The sequence below is a fragment of the Sitophilus oryzae genome, unplaced genomic scaffold, assembly GCF_002938485.1.
Source record: "Sitophilus oryzae breed Bouriz unplaced genomic scaffold, Soryzae_2.0 scaffold_1177_pilon_pilon, whole genome shotgun sequence".
NCBI classification, from domain to species: domain Eukaryota; kingdom Metazoa; phylum Arthropoda; class Insecta; order Coleoptera; family Curculionidae; genus Sitophilus; species Sitophilus oryzae.
Window position 1 is genome coordinate 241,207 of NW_022145812.1, and position 18,814 is coordinate 260,020.

General features: G+C 32.9%; 1 protein-coding gene and 1 long non-coding RNA gene across 2 annotated transcripts in view; both read right to left on the reverse strand.

Moving 5' to 3' along the window:
• The window catches only part of LOC115889402, a 70,506-nt gene that overhangs the window by 33,842 nt on the left and 17,850 nt on the right, over window positions 1-18,814 (reverse strand). The gene's annotated exons all lie outside the window — the stretch shown is intronic.
• On the reverse strand, window positions 5,904-9,675 carry LOC115889690. Its single transcript, XR_004051489.1, has 2 exons — window positions 9,537-9,675; window positions 5,904-6,120 (listed from the first exon to the last, which is right to left on the reverse strand). It is a non-coding gene; the product is annotated as an uncharacterized LOC115889690 (long non-coding RNA).

Consider the following 18,814-nt stretch of genomic DNA (forward strand, 5'->3'; position numbering starts at 1 on the left):
GGATATGTTACTAGTGATTTTATTTTGTGAGGAAAATTTGTTGAGGAAAATTGGCCTCAAGAGCTAATGCTCAAAGATCTTAAAACACGTTCCTTTGAAAAACTACTTGTCCTATTTCCTATTTCGCAGAATTGGTAGTGTAGTTTATAAAAAACCCATTTGGCAGAAACCTGTCGTTGGAAGTAGAGAAATTGAATTTGCCGTAATTGGCTCTTTTATAAAAAAAATCATATACCTACAATCTACAAGTTATCGTAAAATAAAACAAAGAACTACTTCTTCGTTTTTCTTGATAGAATAATAAATACATATTAATAAATATTATTTATTAAACTATTGTAGGTCAATTAAATTAAACTGGTATATATTTAAATAATGTCTATAAAATAATGTCGATTTTGAAAATAGTTACTAACTGTCACTAGAAAACTGCCCTAACCTAACCTAACCTAACCTAACCTAACCTAACCTAACCTAACCTAACCTAACTAGTGAAAATATTTGCACTTATTTCTGGGACACCCTGTATATGCGATTAAATCTTTCATTTTCTAATAGTTTTAATTTTCTAATTATTATTTTTTATTAAAGGCTAACAAGCCTGCATCTATTTTAAGTTTTAATAATATTTAGTTCTGAAAGTTAGTTCTTTCCTCGGTTCCAGGGGGTGAAACCACCCCTCAAATATTAGAATATTTTTTATTTAAAAACCGGTGAGTTTTTCGGAAAAACTCTTACATACGTATATTTTATTTTGTTGTTTTACATATTTTAAGATTTTTTAAAAACGTATATAGGGTGTTTCATAAAATATGACCATTGAGTAATCATGATTCTGCTTAAACTGCTTGACGTTTAAAGCTGATTTTTGGCAAGCGGATTTCCTGTGGGGTGTAGAGGTTCGATAAGGAGGGGTTTCTCGAATCTCAAATTCCAAGGGGGTGAAAACGCCCCTCAAATATTACAATATTTGTTATTTAAAAAACGATTAGTCTTTCGGGAAAACGCTTGGACACACATAATTTATTTTATTTTTTTACATATTTTGATTTTTTTTAAAAAATCATACAGGGTGTTCCAAAAAGTTCGGTAATTGATTAACCACGATTCTGTTTAAACTGCTTGACGTAAAGAGCTTATTTTTGGCAAACGGATTTTTCGAAAGTCAAATTCCAACGAGATGAAACTATCCCTCAAATATTAATAAGTTTTATAATAATATCGCCAATATGTTTTTTCTCATGCTGACATAAATGTGAGAAAATTTTATCCAGTTTGTATGTTAATGAAAATTCTTGCTTTGCTTTATCATCACCATTACAAATGATTAATTCGACGCGAACGAAGTCGCGGGTACACACTAGTTAGTGTATAATGATTAAAGGTGAGGTTTTACTACACCTCTATTAGGGAATGCAATCCCGCACCAAAATCTTGCGCAAACCCGCGGGATTAAAGCAATCAATCCCGCGGATCCGCAAAATTGCGGGACTGTAAACAATAGTCATACATTTGGTCCTAAATGGTACAAATGGCGTGGTACATTTTGCATAGGCGCACAATATATTGATACAGCGTGTATCTTAAACTAGCTGTACAGAAATTTGGACCGATTTATACAGGGTGTTCAAAAAATATATTTAATATTAAATATTATTCTGATGTTGAAGTTTTTTTTAACTTGTGTTAGTTATACGCTTTTGTACCACTTATAACATATGACTAAAAATGCATATTTGTAAAACTTGGAAAATAAGTTTGTTATAATAATGCTTTTATTTATTTACTATTCTAATAAACAATATGCATTCCTTCGGAAACTCTCTATTTATTTGGTAATGCTAAAACACTCTATTTGAAAGTCGATTAGATAAAACAGTATGATTCATTGGCAAACGATGTAAATATTTGTGATCAGGTAAAATTGTGATGTAAGAGGATGCTTAGCTCGGCAGGCGGCAGGTCAGTCAGTTGTTGATAGGCCGGCCGGCTGTGTAGTGTTGTATTTTGTCACAGAGCTGACATTTGGAAGTAGCGAGTCTTTTGACTATGGAAGTAGAAAACCTCTTGTGACGTCGTTCCTTCGAGGATGGTCTTGAGAGTTTGAGGTCTCTCTTGCTTCTCGATTGAGACGGTGGGGCGTTGCGTGAGGACCCCAATTAGCCTCATCGTTTGGGATGCGAATCTGTTTAGCGGCAGAGTTGCGTCCGGGGGAAGCCCCTATAGCATTTTAGGTGACACTAGCTAGTTGTTGAAGATTATTAACCAATAGATCCGAATAATATTTGAATTAGATGGAAGATATGGAATGGGATATATTGAATAGAATGTCAGTGATGTCAGTGGCTGGGGGCGGAGTACCCCTAGGTGAGCCTTACTGTTAACTATCAATTTTATCCAGATCCAGTAAATGTTTGTTTTGTTATTTTCATGTACAATGAAGTGATTTCACGGGATGTACCGTGGATCTACTAGAGGATGTAGGGGATGTACCGAGGATGTAGTGGATGTACACTAAGCTGGATGTAGGGGGATGTACTAGGGGATGTACAGAGGATGGGGATATTACTAAGGATAGAGGATCTTAGGTGTACACTTTTTGCCCTATGTGTTTACCCCTCGGTCATTACTTGGTAAACATTTCGATTTTTAAAACTCGTAAATTTGCGGTAAAAAAGATTCTGAACCAAATTTTCACTCTCTTATAAAACACCCGGTATACGAAAATTCGTTAAATATATTTTCGAAAACCACATAGCATCTTCGAAAACCACAATAGATGCATCTAAAACCTGGTCCAAACCGCATCCCAAAATCTTTTTTAGTTCAAGAGATATTCAACTTTAAATTTACCCTAAAATTTTGCTTGTCCCGATAATTATGTCCGGCAGTTTATTTGACGAAATTGTCCACAAGTACTAGTTAAACGGGTCCCCCAGGTTCCGAGCGTCGACTCATCGGCCCGGAATGAAGGGATTTGACCTTGATCGAGATCGATTCTGTTACCCCAAATACGTTTAAATAAAATATACGACGGTCGAGGATTTACGTCCCAGTATTGAAGGACAGAATATCGAGTCGAATGGTTTGAAGACATAGGTTCATCCTTGTTTAGTCAAACCTCCTACAACACAAGGATAGACTTATGTAGGAAATGCATTGAAATTCTATAGCCATCCTTCAATATCGGGACAGAAATTTAAGCGGTACACTCCGTATACTTTATTTTAAACGTATTTGTGTTACCCAGTAGTAATGTGTCAATCCCGCGAATCCCGCACGATAAATCTCGCAACCTCGATCCCGCGGAATCACAGATGGATCCCACATTTGCGGGATCCAGCATTTGCGGGATCCAGCATTTGCGGGATTGCATTCCCTAACCTCTATTATTTTCCACTTATTCTACAGATATTTCAATAACATTAGGTCCCTAGTATATTTGATAATTAAAAAAAGTTATTATTTATTACTACTTTATTTATTCAGCACTCTTTTACGTTGTAATAGATATGATCACTTCGCCTCTTTGATTTATTGTTCTTTTCGACATTCCTTCTTCTCCATTAAGATACTACTGATATATTGTAAGTATTACAATTTAACTACCACTGATACTCGTATATCCTAAGCTACTATTGATATACTGTAAGTAATGAGAGAGGAATGATTTGAAGGAAATTATAACTTTCAAAATGTAGCGCACTTAAATAATAAGCTTTAATAATTGTTGATTTACATTAGAGCAGATTCTGACTGGGTAGTGGTTTGGGTTTTCATCTCTATCATACCACTAAATGAAAAATCAAAGGTCAATAGTGTGTTGCTGACCCCCGATTTCTAACACACTCATTGAAACTCTTGGGCATAGTTCTGACAGAGAAGAACAATCGTAGAGAAGCGACAAAGTGATTCCCGCCTAAACATTTGGAGTGGGAGGTAAACATGCTAACTGTCATCTCAACGTGTTTTCGGAATACAGCCAGCGGTGCCATTGTTAATATAAAGTCCTGAAATCTTACTATTTTTTTATTTTTGTATACAATTAGTCTTTTTGAATTAATTTTTCTATATTTTATCCTTACCTTATAATAGTACTTAAAGAAAGAACCGAGGAAAGAACTAACTTTCAGAACTAAATATTATTAAAACTTAAAATAGATGCAGGCTTGTTAGCGTTTAATAAAAAATAATAATTAGAAAATTAAAACTATTAGAAAATGAAATATTTAATCGCATATACAGGGTTTCCCAGAAATAAGTGCAAATATTTTCACTAGTTAGGTTAGGTTAGGTTAGGTTAGGTTAGGGCAGCTTTCTAGTGACAGTTAGTTACTATTTTCAAAATCGACATTAGTTTATAGACATTATTTAAATATATACCAGTTTATTTAATTGACCTACAATAGTTTAATAAATAATATTTATTAATATGTATTTATTATTCTATCAAGTAAAACGAAGAAGTAGTTCTTTGTTTTATTTTACAATAACTTGTAGATTGTAGGTATATGATTTTTTTTTATAAAAGAGCCAATTACGGCAAATTCAATTTCTCTACTTCCAACGACAGGTTTCTGCCAAATAGGTTTTTTATAAACTACACTACCAATTCTGCGAAATAGGAAATAGGACAAGTAGTTTTTCAAAGGAACGTGTTTCAAAATCTTTGAGCATTAGCTCTTGAGGCCAATTTTCCTCAACAAATTTTCCTCACAAAATAAAATCACTAGTAACATATCCATTCGTTCCACCAGCAGATATGGCTTTATTTTTCTTCATAAAATAAAGAATACTTACTTATTAAACTATTGTGGGTAAATTTTAGAAAACTGTTTAAATAATAATGTTAATAATGTTCATAAAATATTTTGTTTCTGTTACTAGTTACTAGTTACGAAAATAGTTACTGTCACTAGAAAATTGCCATGGCGATACCAGCCATCTTGATTGCCATTTTATTTAAAAATCGCTTTTTATTCAAAATCTGAGGTATAGGAAATCCTAGTATAGTTAGGATACAGTTTAAGCAGAATCATGATTACTCAATGGTCATATTTTATGAAACACCCTATATACGTTTTTAAAAAATCTTAAAATATGTAAAACAACAAAATAAAATATACGTGTGTAAGACTTTTTCCGAAAAACTCACCGGTTTTTAAATAAAAAATATTCTAATATTTGAGGGTGGTTTCACCCCCTTAGAATTCGACAAAAAGCCAAACCAAACCAAACCCTAAAACCAATCTGTTTTCAAAAAATCGGCTTTTACGTCAAGCGCTTTAAGCAGGATAGTGATTAATCAATGATCAGATTTTTTAAACACCTATGTATACATTTTAAAAAATCTTAAAATATGTAAAAACAAAATAAAATATACGTGTATAAGCGTTTTTTTTTTCGGAAACTTGACCGTTTTTTAAATAAATAATATTGTAATATTTGAGGGGTGGTTTCAAACTCTTAGAACTGAAATTTCGAAAAATCCCTTCTTATCGAACCTCTACACCCTAAAACCAATCTGTTTTCCAAAAATCGGCTTTTTACGTCAAGCGCTTTAAGCAGGATAGTGATTAATCAATGATCAGATTTTTCGAAACACCCTGTATACATTTTTAAAAAATCTTAAAATATGTAAAAACAAAATAAAATATACGTGTATAAGCGTTTTTTTTCGGAAACTTGACCGTTTTTTAAATAAATAATATTGTAATATTTGAGGGGTGGTTTCAAACTCTTAGAACTGAAATTTCGAAAAATCCCTTCTTATCGAAGCTCTACACCCTAGAATCAACCTCTATGCCCAAATTGACCTTCTTACGTTGAGTGGTTTGAGCAGGATCGTGATTAATCAGTATGTCAGTCACTTAAGGATTTTATATATCAGTATAGATTATATGGGTCTGAAAACATTTATTTCATAAAACTCAACAGAACATAATAAAATTGTACTCCAAACTTATGAGGCTCAAGCTCTATTGTAACATCTACAAATTCCATTGGTTTTACAATAACCGTTAGTGTAACCCTTAACTGAACACGATTGCTGACATTGACTATGAGAATAATTTCCTCTGCTGTTGACGGTCTCCTCAAGGCTACATCTAATTGCACTTACTGAAATTATAAAAATAATAAATAAATACACGTCATAAAAAACATTATTATTTTATTTTTTTCTGGGCAAACTTATGAGTATAATAATTGCTATATCATAAATAGGTGTAATATAGTATCTTAAACAAGTGTAGATATTTTTACGTCTATTCACGCCCATGAGGGTTTTTTTCGTGATTTTTTTTAAATTTTGTATTTTTCCAAAAATCTTTTAGAAAATTTTTAACTTTTCAGTTGAACAACAAAATATCCTGGTTAAAGGAAAAAGATTAGAGAAACTAAAAAACGGAAAAAAATCAGTGGTTCTCAAAATGTTAGCAAAAATATTTTTTTTCTCTCAAATTTACACATTAAAATAACTCGGCTGTTTTGGACTTAATTGAAAAACGGTACTGGAAAAACATATTTCTTTTATCAAAATCTATTAACCTTGAAAATCATAATAGCAAAATTTATTGAAATTAAATATATTTTCTAATGATTTATTATATATTAAATAAAATATAAGCTGGACAAAACTATTAACAGCTACACAAATCTACCACAATGCATTGATATTGTAATTATAAAATACTCTTAATGGACACTTCACTTACTAAGTTCATACTACCATTGCCAGGTAATTAAATCTATATTCTTATATAAAAAGGGAAGATCCCTAATTAGTAAATAAAATTAGTAAAACAAGTAACTAGAGTTTAACAAAAGGTATATGGGTATATAAATATATTATAATAAATAATTATATATATTAATGATAAATAGCGTTAGTTATAAAAGCATGTTCTTCCGGTCCCAGATGCAATCGTGTACGTTGGGAATCATTTGTACAGGGTGGTCGAAATTGATCTGTTTTAATAGAGAAAACCTATTTCCTGACTATATAGAGCAAAAACCACATAGATATCATGGGTTCCATTTCTGAGACACGGTTAATGGCGTAAACCGCCTGTTAATATTTTCACTGCCAACTGAGATACTTTTTGAATTTTTTACCATTTAGAAAATTGCCCATAACTTTTTTACTTCGTGGAATAATAAAATTCTGTAATAACGTTCAAAAGGTACTTTTTTGGCACAATCCAGTGGCGTAGTCAGTTTTTTTCTATGCTTGCTCTTTGTATCAGAAACAATAAAAAATATAATTTTTTAAATGGAAATCAGAGTTAGTTATGAACTTAAAAAAGTGCTGGCATTTAACCCTTTCCAACGATATAAAGTTAAGGGTACATAGATAGACCTCTCCTTCTTAGAAATAGTTGTGAGAATAGGCCCGCTTCGACACAAAGATAAAAAACCTAATATTTCTCTCATTCTTAGAAATAAATACACATAACTTTATACCGTTGGAAAGGGTTCAGCATTTTCAAGTTCATAGCCAACTATAATTTCCATTTAAAAAATTATATTTTTTTATTATTTCTGACAAAAAGAGCAAGTAGAGAAAAAAAACTGATGACTCAATCGAATCCAGTGGGATTGTGCCTAAAAAGTGCCTTAAGAACGTTATTACAGAATTCTATTATTCCACAAAGTAAAAAAAGTTATGGGCAATTTTTCCAAATGGTAAAAAATTCAAAAACTATCTCAGTTGGCAGTTAAATGTTTCTAACAAATCGCGCCCATGACATATATGTCGGTTTTGCCACAGTCTAATCAGGAAATAGGTTTTCTTTGTTAAAACAGACCAATTTCGACCACCCTGTACACTATGTACTTCATTTTATTGTTTGGGTATTGTCTTCTGCCCAACGAAATATGGGTTATCGCGTCCGATATCCCGCACTAATACCTGAGTTATGTGTTGTTTTCTTCCTGGCCCTCTTCGACCCTCAATTTTACCCTGCGGGACCTGTTTCGGAATGACATTTTCCGAGGCTTTACTATCAGCTGTCTTTCGACACCGGCTGTTCGCTGGACTTCTTCGTTTGAAATATGATTGACATACAAAATCTTAAATAGTCAGAAGGAGTCCACATTTCAAACGATTCAATGCGATTTAGGGACTTTACTTCGATTTACCACGTTTCCGCACCATACAACAGGACGGACCATATATAGCACATTATCACTATTAGTCGGAGGTATAATGGTAAGCGTTGTTGTAGGAGGATATTCAGAAGCCTTCGAAATGTTGTTTTGGTCATGCCGATGCCGATTCGTATTTTAATTTCCTCCGCAGTCCCATTTGTTATCGAATCGAGATTCTTAAACCTATCCACCTGATGAATAATCTCGCCGCCTATAATGAGGTTAACATTTTGGATTTATCTACTAACCACCATGGTTTTTGTTTTTGAAGTACTAATATGTAGCTCGTACTGTTGTCCGACACTATTCATCTTATTTAGCAGTTCTTCCATAGTGGAGGCCAATAAAACAGTATCGTCCGAATATCTGATATTATTAGTGGGCTTTCCATTGCCCTTAATGCTCTGGACTCGTTTTCGAGAGCAAGCTGGAATATTTTTTCGATATAGATGTTTAAAAAGCATCGGTGACAATGCATCCTTGTCGTACTCATTTGGTTACTTCAAAGGCTTCGGTCGAGACTGCGTCATTTATCTTCACTTCGACTGCCTGGTTCCAGTATACTTGATTTATGATTTGGATGTCCTAATCTATGACATTAACATACTAATCCTTATACTTTGACATTATCATACTAATCCAAATCATACTTGACATTATCAAATGCTCTCTGTAATCAATAAAACAAATAAAGATATGTTGTTGCTCGTAACATTTCTGCACCAAAAGCTTTAGCGAAAACAAGGACTAGTTCCTGGTCCCTTCTCCTTCTTCTTCTTACAGTGCCATACTCTATACAGAGCGTCGGCTACCTCTCGCATGTACTTGTGATCTGTGTCATCAGTGTTTCACAAGTACACGTTTCCTAGTCCCTTAATAAATCCAAACTGCATCTCTCCGCTCGTTTCATCACATTTTTATATATTTTACGGTGAACGCTTTAAGTGCATGACTGATGAGGCTAATAAATCTAAAGTCTTCGCATTTCTTCGGATTATTTTTCTTGGGAATGACAACAAAGGTCACTTTAAGCCAATCCTCCGGTAATTTCTTGGAGTGATATATTTTGTTAAACAGATGTGTTAACGCATCTGTTTAACAAAAATATAAAGCAATATATACCCATAGTAGCACCTTTGCATAATAAGATATCAAAGGAATCTTGCTGATTGAAAGTGTGTTTAAAAGTCTGTAATTTACTGTACTTTCTATAAACAATAGTTATGTTACATTATTAATTCAACGGGGTATAAGGGATATAAGATTTATTAACCACTGCAACTTTAAAATATAAAAAAAAACATTTTAGTATGAAGAAAGATGTAAAAATTTTAATATACAAAGAAATTTTAAACTCATTATGGTACTTTTAAATAATCACTTACCTAATGATGAAAGTATATTGTCTTCCTGAGGAGCATTGTCGACCAATATAAGGTTATAAGCAAAAAGAATGGTTACAGCATATACGAGTATAATATTCATTTTGAACTGTAATTTTTTGTAGCCAAAATTTCCTTTAAATATACATCTAAACTGCAGCTTATTAATGTCCGGTTATCAATATGAGTTTTTAAAGGAATTGATTAAACACGAAATATTAAGTTTTCATCCATTAATATGCCAGATTGCATGTTATCCGAGATATCAGCTAATAAACATTAAATTGAACAATTTTATGCTATCCGTTTGTTATACAGGGTGTCTCAGAAAAGTTATAGCGTTTTTTAAACAACTACCACTGCGAACGGCAGCTTTTCATCAGAGAGCAGTCGTGGATAAGGTATTTCACCGGAGAAAAAACTAACTAACATTAATAAATCAAAAATACAAATATTGGGCGCCAGGCATGAACAGAGAAAGAAAACACAGTTGTATATTACTTAATTAATAATGACTATATTTATTCACGATGTTGATAGTAAATGACATTGTAGAACTCTAGTAATTATAGTATTTATAGTGGTTATTTGTCAAAGAAAGTTATGTTAAAAATAGTACTAAATATGTTTAATGATAAAGACTATAGAAAAATACAATATATATATATATAATAGCCGTAGATTCTAGAATCTGTTCGGTTATTCATCTGTCAAAATGACGCTATTTATATATAGAAAGTAATGCTATTACAAGACGTAATGTTCGCAAAGAAAGCTAAAGCTAAGATCTAAATCATATTTTAAATACTAATCTGACACAAGTAATTTAACCACTAAGCGTAAAATCGGTACGATATTACTCAAGACTGAAAATATAGAAAATGTAAAACATAGAACCAGAACTAAACTTAGCTGTTCGTTCTTGAGTCAATCCTGCTTCAAAGAGTACAGCGTGAGGTGGGACTTGTACCTCTGCACTTCCTCTCGGCTTCTCTGTTGACCAATACAATAAAAGGGGTCAGAACGAGGACACCATGAACCAAATTAGCCGTAACTATCAGCTAGGCTTGAAAATAAGAGCAAAGCAGCATGAAGGTTACACTACATCCATACTGGGACAATCTGTACATGAGACAAACCATGCACACAGTGGACACTCATCCATAGGATATCCTTACATATGATAATGTCCGTACCTTGGAACACTACCCGTACCTTGGAAGGGAACTACTAGGACCTTGGATAATGCTCGTACTTTGGACTCTAAAAATACGAAACTCTTGTTTAAAACCAAACAAGATCTAATAAACAAAATAAACCTACCTTGAAATACTTCCGAGGGCTCAATAATAAACAAAAGAACTGTCCTTTCTTCCATTAACTTACTGGAGGACAAAAAAAGAAAACCAACGTGTCAGCAAACACCAAATATGAGTTGAGGTGGGCCAATCCAAAACTCTACCCTAAAAATACGCAGTTATAATATCGAATCAAAAAAACATAATATCTCATTTTTACCTGTAGCTTCTAAATAGCAGCTGATTCAAATTATGCAGCAAAATTTAAATTACCATTTCTAAAAGCCGGGTTGATGGCAACCGCCCGGCTAAACGGCCAAACCAAAAGTGACGTTACCTCGCGGAGAGCGAATAAACTTTGAAAATAAATGCCCACAGAGCAGCGCAGGATTGTCGGCTTGAAAACTTTAGAACTACGCCAAGCGCCTCAAACAAATTATCAGGCCTGATCGATACGGAATCAGGTGACGATACGCCAAACATCATATATCATATATAAAAAAAGACATGTAACGAACTAAAAACGTTACAAAGTGCAAGTATTTTAACTGGTGGGTAACTGCAATTTTTTAGGAAACTTTCTCTTCAACAGATTGCGGTATTAAAGTCAACAGCAAAGTCATTAACAACATTAAATTTGCCTAAGAGACAGTTCTTATTGCCGACTCTACTACTGGACTCCAGAGTTTAGCGGAGCGACTTGAAGGCTCGTGTAAGAAATACGGAATGAAGACCAATTCCTCTAAAACCAAAGTCATGGTATTTGGAAAGAATCAAAATGTACCAATTCCTATTAAAAATAGAGGGCAATACCTTAGAACAGGTCTAAAAGTTCAAATATTTAGGGTCCTGGATAGTTAACACCTTGAACAACGACGTGGAAATAAAAACCAGAATAGTGTTCAATTTGCGAAGTTTGAGTCTTTCGTCACATATTGTCATTCTCTCTCTTATCCATATTTATCACATGAAATGGAAATTTTGTGTCAAAAACGTAAGTCCTTTATATTTCTTACATCATACGATTATTTTTTTTTTCGTTTTACACACGGATCACCTTCATTACGTATAAAGAATCGTACTTCCTTGTCTAATGTGCACGAATAGAAAAAGGCAAACATCATATTTATTGTGTTACCCGCCGAAATCGAACAAAAGAATATCGCCGAGTGTCAACGTTGTCGTTAAATTTTAACGACTCCGATAGTTTCCTGTAAATTTTTGTGGGGTTTTCTGTGTTTATTTAGTTATTTGTGATTTAATTTGTGTTTAAAATGCCGTCCCGTTTTAGTGAAAAAGAATAACGGCTCAAGAGTATTTGAAACTCGAAAAAGATGGTGGAAAAAAACTTTTACCTGTGTCGGCTGTTTACGATGTAATTGGACAACTACCGAGTTAATATTTTGTAACTAAATCGAAAATATTCACGTGTTTTATAGAGAGCATCGGAGGCTTTAGGAATTTCATGCTGGACTGAGCAAAGAATAAATTCCAGAGAAATCGTGAAAGATAAAGAACAAAAAGCAGCAAAACAAGTCACAGTATTCGTTTGTCTCCTGGAATTCCTGCTTATAAGATCCATGAACATATTAATAGAGGACGTATTTATTCATTGTATACACTGCGGGTAGGCTACAATAAATTTGTCATTGTTTAATATTTTGTTATTAAATTTGTTATTGTTAGTTTACAACCAGAGATATAAACAACTCATGAACCAAGTCAAGAAATACGTGAAAACCAATATGGCGCCGAAAATGAATACGAAAGTTTCAAACTTCGCAAATTGAACAGTATAGAATAAGCGAGAAATGCATTTTTAAAAATGAAGAAAGTTTTCCAGAACCCCAGATTGGACCTTGAGTTGAGAACTAGGCTCGTCAGGTGTTATGTTTGGTCAATCCTATTATACGGATCAGAAACATGGACACTGAAAATTCAACAGATGAATCGCCTCGAATCGTTCGAAATATGGATATATCGAAGAATGTTTAAAATTTCATGGACAGCCCACATCTCAATTACCGAAGTTTACAACAGAACAGACAGAGAAAGAGAATTGCTTAATATAATAAAATAAGAAAAACATCATACTTAGGGCATATATTGAGAAATAAAAAATACCACAATTCTAATCTTACAATTATTAGTTCACAAAAATTTTACAAAAGGAAAACTGTAAATGGATAAAATCATTGTTGCTAATCATATTAATTTTATTCATATTAATGCAGATTTATTATTATACTAATTCTAGAGAAACGCGGTATGTTTTAAATGTTTTAAATGCTTTTTACCGAACTTTTTGCAGTTGAGTAAACTGAAAGAATAAATCATAACAATTATTACAGCTTCTTTTTCTCAATGTTAGGAAATATTTTCAATCGTTCAATCAACAGGGGTAACCTTTTAATATTTAGTTAGTGCTTACTTTTTTGATAAAAAATTATCAGTATTTTATCCAGAATATATAACTACTATACCATCCACTACACACCCACATATCTATTAAACTGAACATCACAAAACTATCACTTGCAAAATATTATTTTTCACATAATAGTTTACATAAATACAACAAAATGTGTTAAAAAACTTGCTTTAATAAACTAGATACTTATATTCTAAAATGGTCTAAATTCGAACAGATCATGTTGGAAGTAGGGCTACTGACGATCACCCACTTAAAAAAAATAACGCACTTTTGGAAAACCTCTTGGGTGGTGTACAATTTTACATGTAGTTTTTATGTCATTCTAGTCGATGTGCCAACAGTGGCCGGCGAGCATCCCGAGATCCGAGTAATTTCCGATTTTTGCCAGCGCGGCGGTTCTCAAAATGTTGAAATATTTTTAAATTTTCAAAGTTAAATAACTCGGTTATTTTCAATTTATTTTAAAAAGGGTAAAGAGAAAATAAGTTTCTTTAAACCAGATATATCATCCCTTAAAATACTTGCAGTTATTTCTGGGGACACCCTGTATAGCTATCACTTAAAATTATTTTTTATTAGATACGTGCTTAACTAAATAAAAAATGCATTTGTGTTAATTAAATACGATTAAAATTAAGGATAATTAAAATTAAGGATAATTAGAATAAGGATTACACTTAACGTATTGTCTTAAAATTAATGTAATACCGTATGATCGAGAAAAAAACGGCGTCCAGTTGACTGGGAAATTACTCCCATATAAATTTACATATAAAATGACAGCGATCTTCATTTCATAGCCATCGCTGGCGCCGTTTTTTACGGTATAAACTTTTATGCTGTTTGTATAAATTTTTATGCTGATGCTTACATTCACTCTGAACTAAATGCATCGAATATTTAAATATAGAAAAAAATTGACTTACCTGCTTTTTACCAATAATCCTTTAAATCATAAAAATATATTTTAGTTTTTCGAAGCCCTCCAGTACTCGAGTGCGGTATTTTAATACTCCACATGAAATTTTACTTAGATATATTGGTAAGGCAGAATGTAGAATGTTCAGGAGGGGAGTTAATCACCGCGACCTTAAAAATCTATTGTGTGTTCCCCTTTCTTGAGTTATCACCAGTTATGAGGCGGCTCCAGAGGCCAGCTCTTAATCATCGACATCAGCCGTACCAAAGTTCATGGCACGAACGGTCGTCATTTCGGCGCACGCAGTGATAAGATGTTCTGGTGTTTCCCCATTTTCACCACTGAATCAGCACTCGTCGTTGTTCAAGGAAAATCTTTGATTTTTCTCGGTTGTAAGTTCTGAGGAATTTTGTCTAGTGTCTTAGACTTTAGGAGGACGTTCCATTCCTTTTCCATTCCCGGTTACGGATGGAGTCTTCCAGGTTCCTTTGTTCCGCCTTTACTTGGTTTTTGCTTTGAAAAGAGTTCTGGCCCAGTTAGTGGAATATTCGCTCCTTTTCTAGCCTTTTTCTAGCCTATCCCTTGGTGAGCGGGCACCTACAGCAGGAGGACTTTATTTTCTTTGCTTAGTTTGTTCAGCTTCTCTAAGCCTTTTTTATCCAACTTCGAATTGATGGTTACTGAGTTGATCGCGTTTAGTGTTGCTTGACTATCGGATAAGATGGCTATTTCCTGTTTTCAATTGTTCCTATCTAAGATAAATTGTACGCATCTTTCGATAGCGTAAATTTCTGCCTGAAAGATGCCTTGGTAAGTGCCCATTGGTTCGGAGTATTTAATTTTCGGCCTAAATACTCTATTACTTAATACCATCTACTATCGTTTTGAATACTGAATATATCTTTCTCTGCTTTTGTTGTTAATAATTATTTGATGAGAAATTATATTTTAAAAATTATTCATTCTGAAAACGTAAACCTAAAATATATTTTCATGTTGCAAATATATCATCAACATAGTATTTCCAGTCTGACTAAGAAAATATTTTGCTTCAAATTTTGGTTTTGTTCCAAATGTGTCAATATAAAATAATAACAATGAGAAAAGTATAAGACTAAGTATAGTATAATTACATATTTTTCTCTGTTTCTGTTGGCTCTAATAAAACTTCTTAACTATTTTTTAGGCTTTAACAAAACCATTATTTTAGTTCGCAATAGTTCACCAATTAATACTAATCAATAGAGTAATAACCTTACTATCGATTAAAACTATAGGCATGTTGTGAAGAATTAAAAGGTAATCTGGCTAATATAGAGTAGGAAGAAGAAGATTTTCTTTAGTATACCGGGTGTTTTTCCAAAAGTGACTAGACCTTTATTGTTATTTTAATACAAATAAAAATTTGATTTTTATGTGATATGTCGTTATATGACATGAATCAGGAATAATTGACGTTTTCAATTATTTTCGGTCGCTTCCTGTTTCACTGAAAGTGATAACAACCTTTGAATTTTAATAAGTACTCTCGGTATTATTTTATAGAAATGAGCAAAACTGCGATTGCGATCTTTAAATCGCTAGGACTCTAACCTGCGATTGCGATTTTAATATTTAAATATTGCACTAGGGATATAATTGTTTGTTTACGTACCTACAGCTTAACAGTTAAAAAAAGTTAAAAAAAATCAGTTGTTAAATTATTTTTGAACATCTGACAATTTGACTCGAAATATCAAATGTGTGGTACCAAATTATTCGTAAAGAATTGTTTTTTCTAAACATGCTAATGAGCTTCCATTTGAAATAATTAAGATATGATTAAAAAAACGATTTGGCCATCTTTTAATCGGCCAGAACAACACATAAAAAACAATATACGATTAAATCTTTTTCCAAGGATCCTATATTAAAAATTAGTGTTTTTAACACAGCCATAGCACTCTAGATTGAAATTTAAAATACGACTTTTTAAGCGTAAATGCCAAAAGTTGACATATGACATGCCATTCTATTCAGAGTGTCATTTTTCTATCGAATAAAGTAAAAAAATACCTAGGGTGCCATTTAAAAATCTAAAGTTGTAATTATTTCCGGTGAAACAGGAAGTGATTGAAACGAATTGAATATGTCAATCACTTTTAATTTATGACATATTATGCTAACATACCAAATCTCGTTTTTTATCAGAAAAATAAAAAAGTTACAGAGGCGAACGCTCTTGAGAAACACCCGGTATATTATTGATCTTGTGTCTAAAAAATAATATTGATTTTGTGTCTAAAAAATAATACCCTCTCTATAAATAAATTAAATCAGAGAAAAAATACAATCGCAGTTTACTATAAAATGCCTTCAATGTACCACACAATTTCATTCGCAACAAAATCGCAACTCCTAAAAATTCAAAATCGCAGTTAGAAAGTTATCACGGTCCTAGTTTACAAAATCACAATCGCAGTAAAATCGCAACTAGCAACTATAGCAATATTGCTTGCCTAAATAGAAACTCGCAAATAGAAGAAATCGCAGTCGCAGTTTCCTTTGAGAGCCACTCGCAGGTTGTGATTGCGATTTTAAAACGAATGACGATTGAATCGCAGTTTGCGATTTGATGCTCATCTCTGTTATTTTACATTATTCGAAAGACAATGACATTATGAACAGAATGACATCTCATGTCAACTGTTGACTTTTTCGCTTGAAATTGTTTTGTTTCTTCTTGAGAATTTGACTCAAAATACCAAGTGTGTGGTACCAAATTATTCGTAAGAAAATGTTCTATCTAAATATGCTAATACGCGACCATCGTTCAATTTGAAAAACCTGAGTTATGATTAAAAATGCGATTTCTCTTCAAGAAACAAGAATCGATTCACCGATCGATATTGTTCTTTCTCCATTTCTCTAAAATCGACGCACACCACCGTTTCCACACGTGGTCAAAACAAAACTACGAGTCTGATTCGGCTGAAATTTTGACAGTAGCCGTCCGTCTGCGGTATACCTCGTAATATACCTCGTAATATACATACTTAAGAATAATTACTTATTTTAAATACAGTCTCTAATAATTTACTATTCAAAACCATTAAAAATGGTTTTTACGCAAAAACGGTACATAGCGTCATACGAAAAAATGTCAAGATATTAAGGAACTCGCATCATGGAAACATAATATGGATCTCGTTAGAATTTCTTATTTTTCTTGTGCATATAATTATATTTTTTGAAGTATCGATGTTAATGGAACCGTTAAAATGACTTTTTAAATGTGTCATGACAGTAGCTTTATTCGAGTTCCCAAAAAGTACGGTTTAAAACGGTTCAAAACACTAGCACAATATGATTTTTTGCAACTTTTGAAATGAATGATTGTCGTAATTAAACTGTGCGATTGTTTTAAATCGTTCTAGAACCGTACTTTTTTGAAACTCGAATTAAGCTTATATGTTTTTCTGACCTAGTTATCGTAGTTTGACATGAATAGGTCCCAAAGCTTCAAATATCTTAAATTTTTTAGATACTAAAAAGAGATAATACTAATTTGGTATTTTTGGTTCTAATTTGGTATTTTTTTGGAAATAATTTGGTATTTTTGGTACTTTTTTTCCCAAAATTGGTATTTATTGTACACCATTTTTGGCAGCGGTTTGCCCCCCGAAAAAAATAATCCCGATTCACTCACACTTTTTTGAGCCGCCCTATAGAAGTTAAAATATTTTCCTTAAATACATCCTCGTACATAATTTAGGTTTGCACTTAAACAAAATTCCCAAGTTTTTTATTCTTGGAGCTACAGATGCTTGACCCACTATTACCTGACCCTGTATATTAAATTTAGGTTTCTAATAGATAAACTTTTTGCTATGTTAATGGCAGTAGTTCCCGGGTTGATATCTCAATAGTATTTTGCCATAAAGAAGATAATTGTATCTTGTGATGAGTTTGTAATTTTTTCTTCTGTTTTCTATATATATCATTGTAACACACTTTGCTATAATCAGAAATACTAATCTACATCAACCTGCCCAAAGTGCCCAAGTAGCATTTGGACGTTATCAAACGTCGGGTATACGTCGCGTTCAATAAACCCGACGTCGGGTACCAACGTCGCCGTCGCGCGTGGGTTCGACCGCCTGACGACCCTTATTTGCACCTAAATGGGGAATACAGATTCGGGTCGCCTCGACGTCAGTATCTGATCTAATAGGGAATGTAATTCTACCAATTACCAACGTCATATTACGTTGGATTTTAGTCACTTAAAATTCGTCGCTAAGCACTTACGTTACGTTTGGTTTCATATTCGCTACCAAGAATACATAAAAACCTAACCAAACTATCTAATTACAAATGGTTTCATATTCACTCCTCGAATATAACTATAAGTGCCTATCTAATTTCACATTATAATAATTCTGAATCATTAATCCAGACATCAGTTTTGTCAACGGAAGTCATTTTTTTGATATATCTGATTAAAACACTCCGGAAAACAACGAGCGCCTTCAAAATTATGTAGATTTATGAAATAAAAATATCTATAAAAAAGTAACTTGGAAAATATATTTTTTTCTATTTTCTAGCTGGTTTAATCATAAAACTGTATTGTGGTACTCCCCAAATT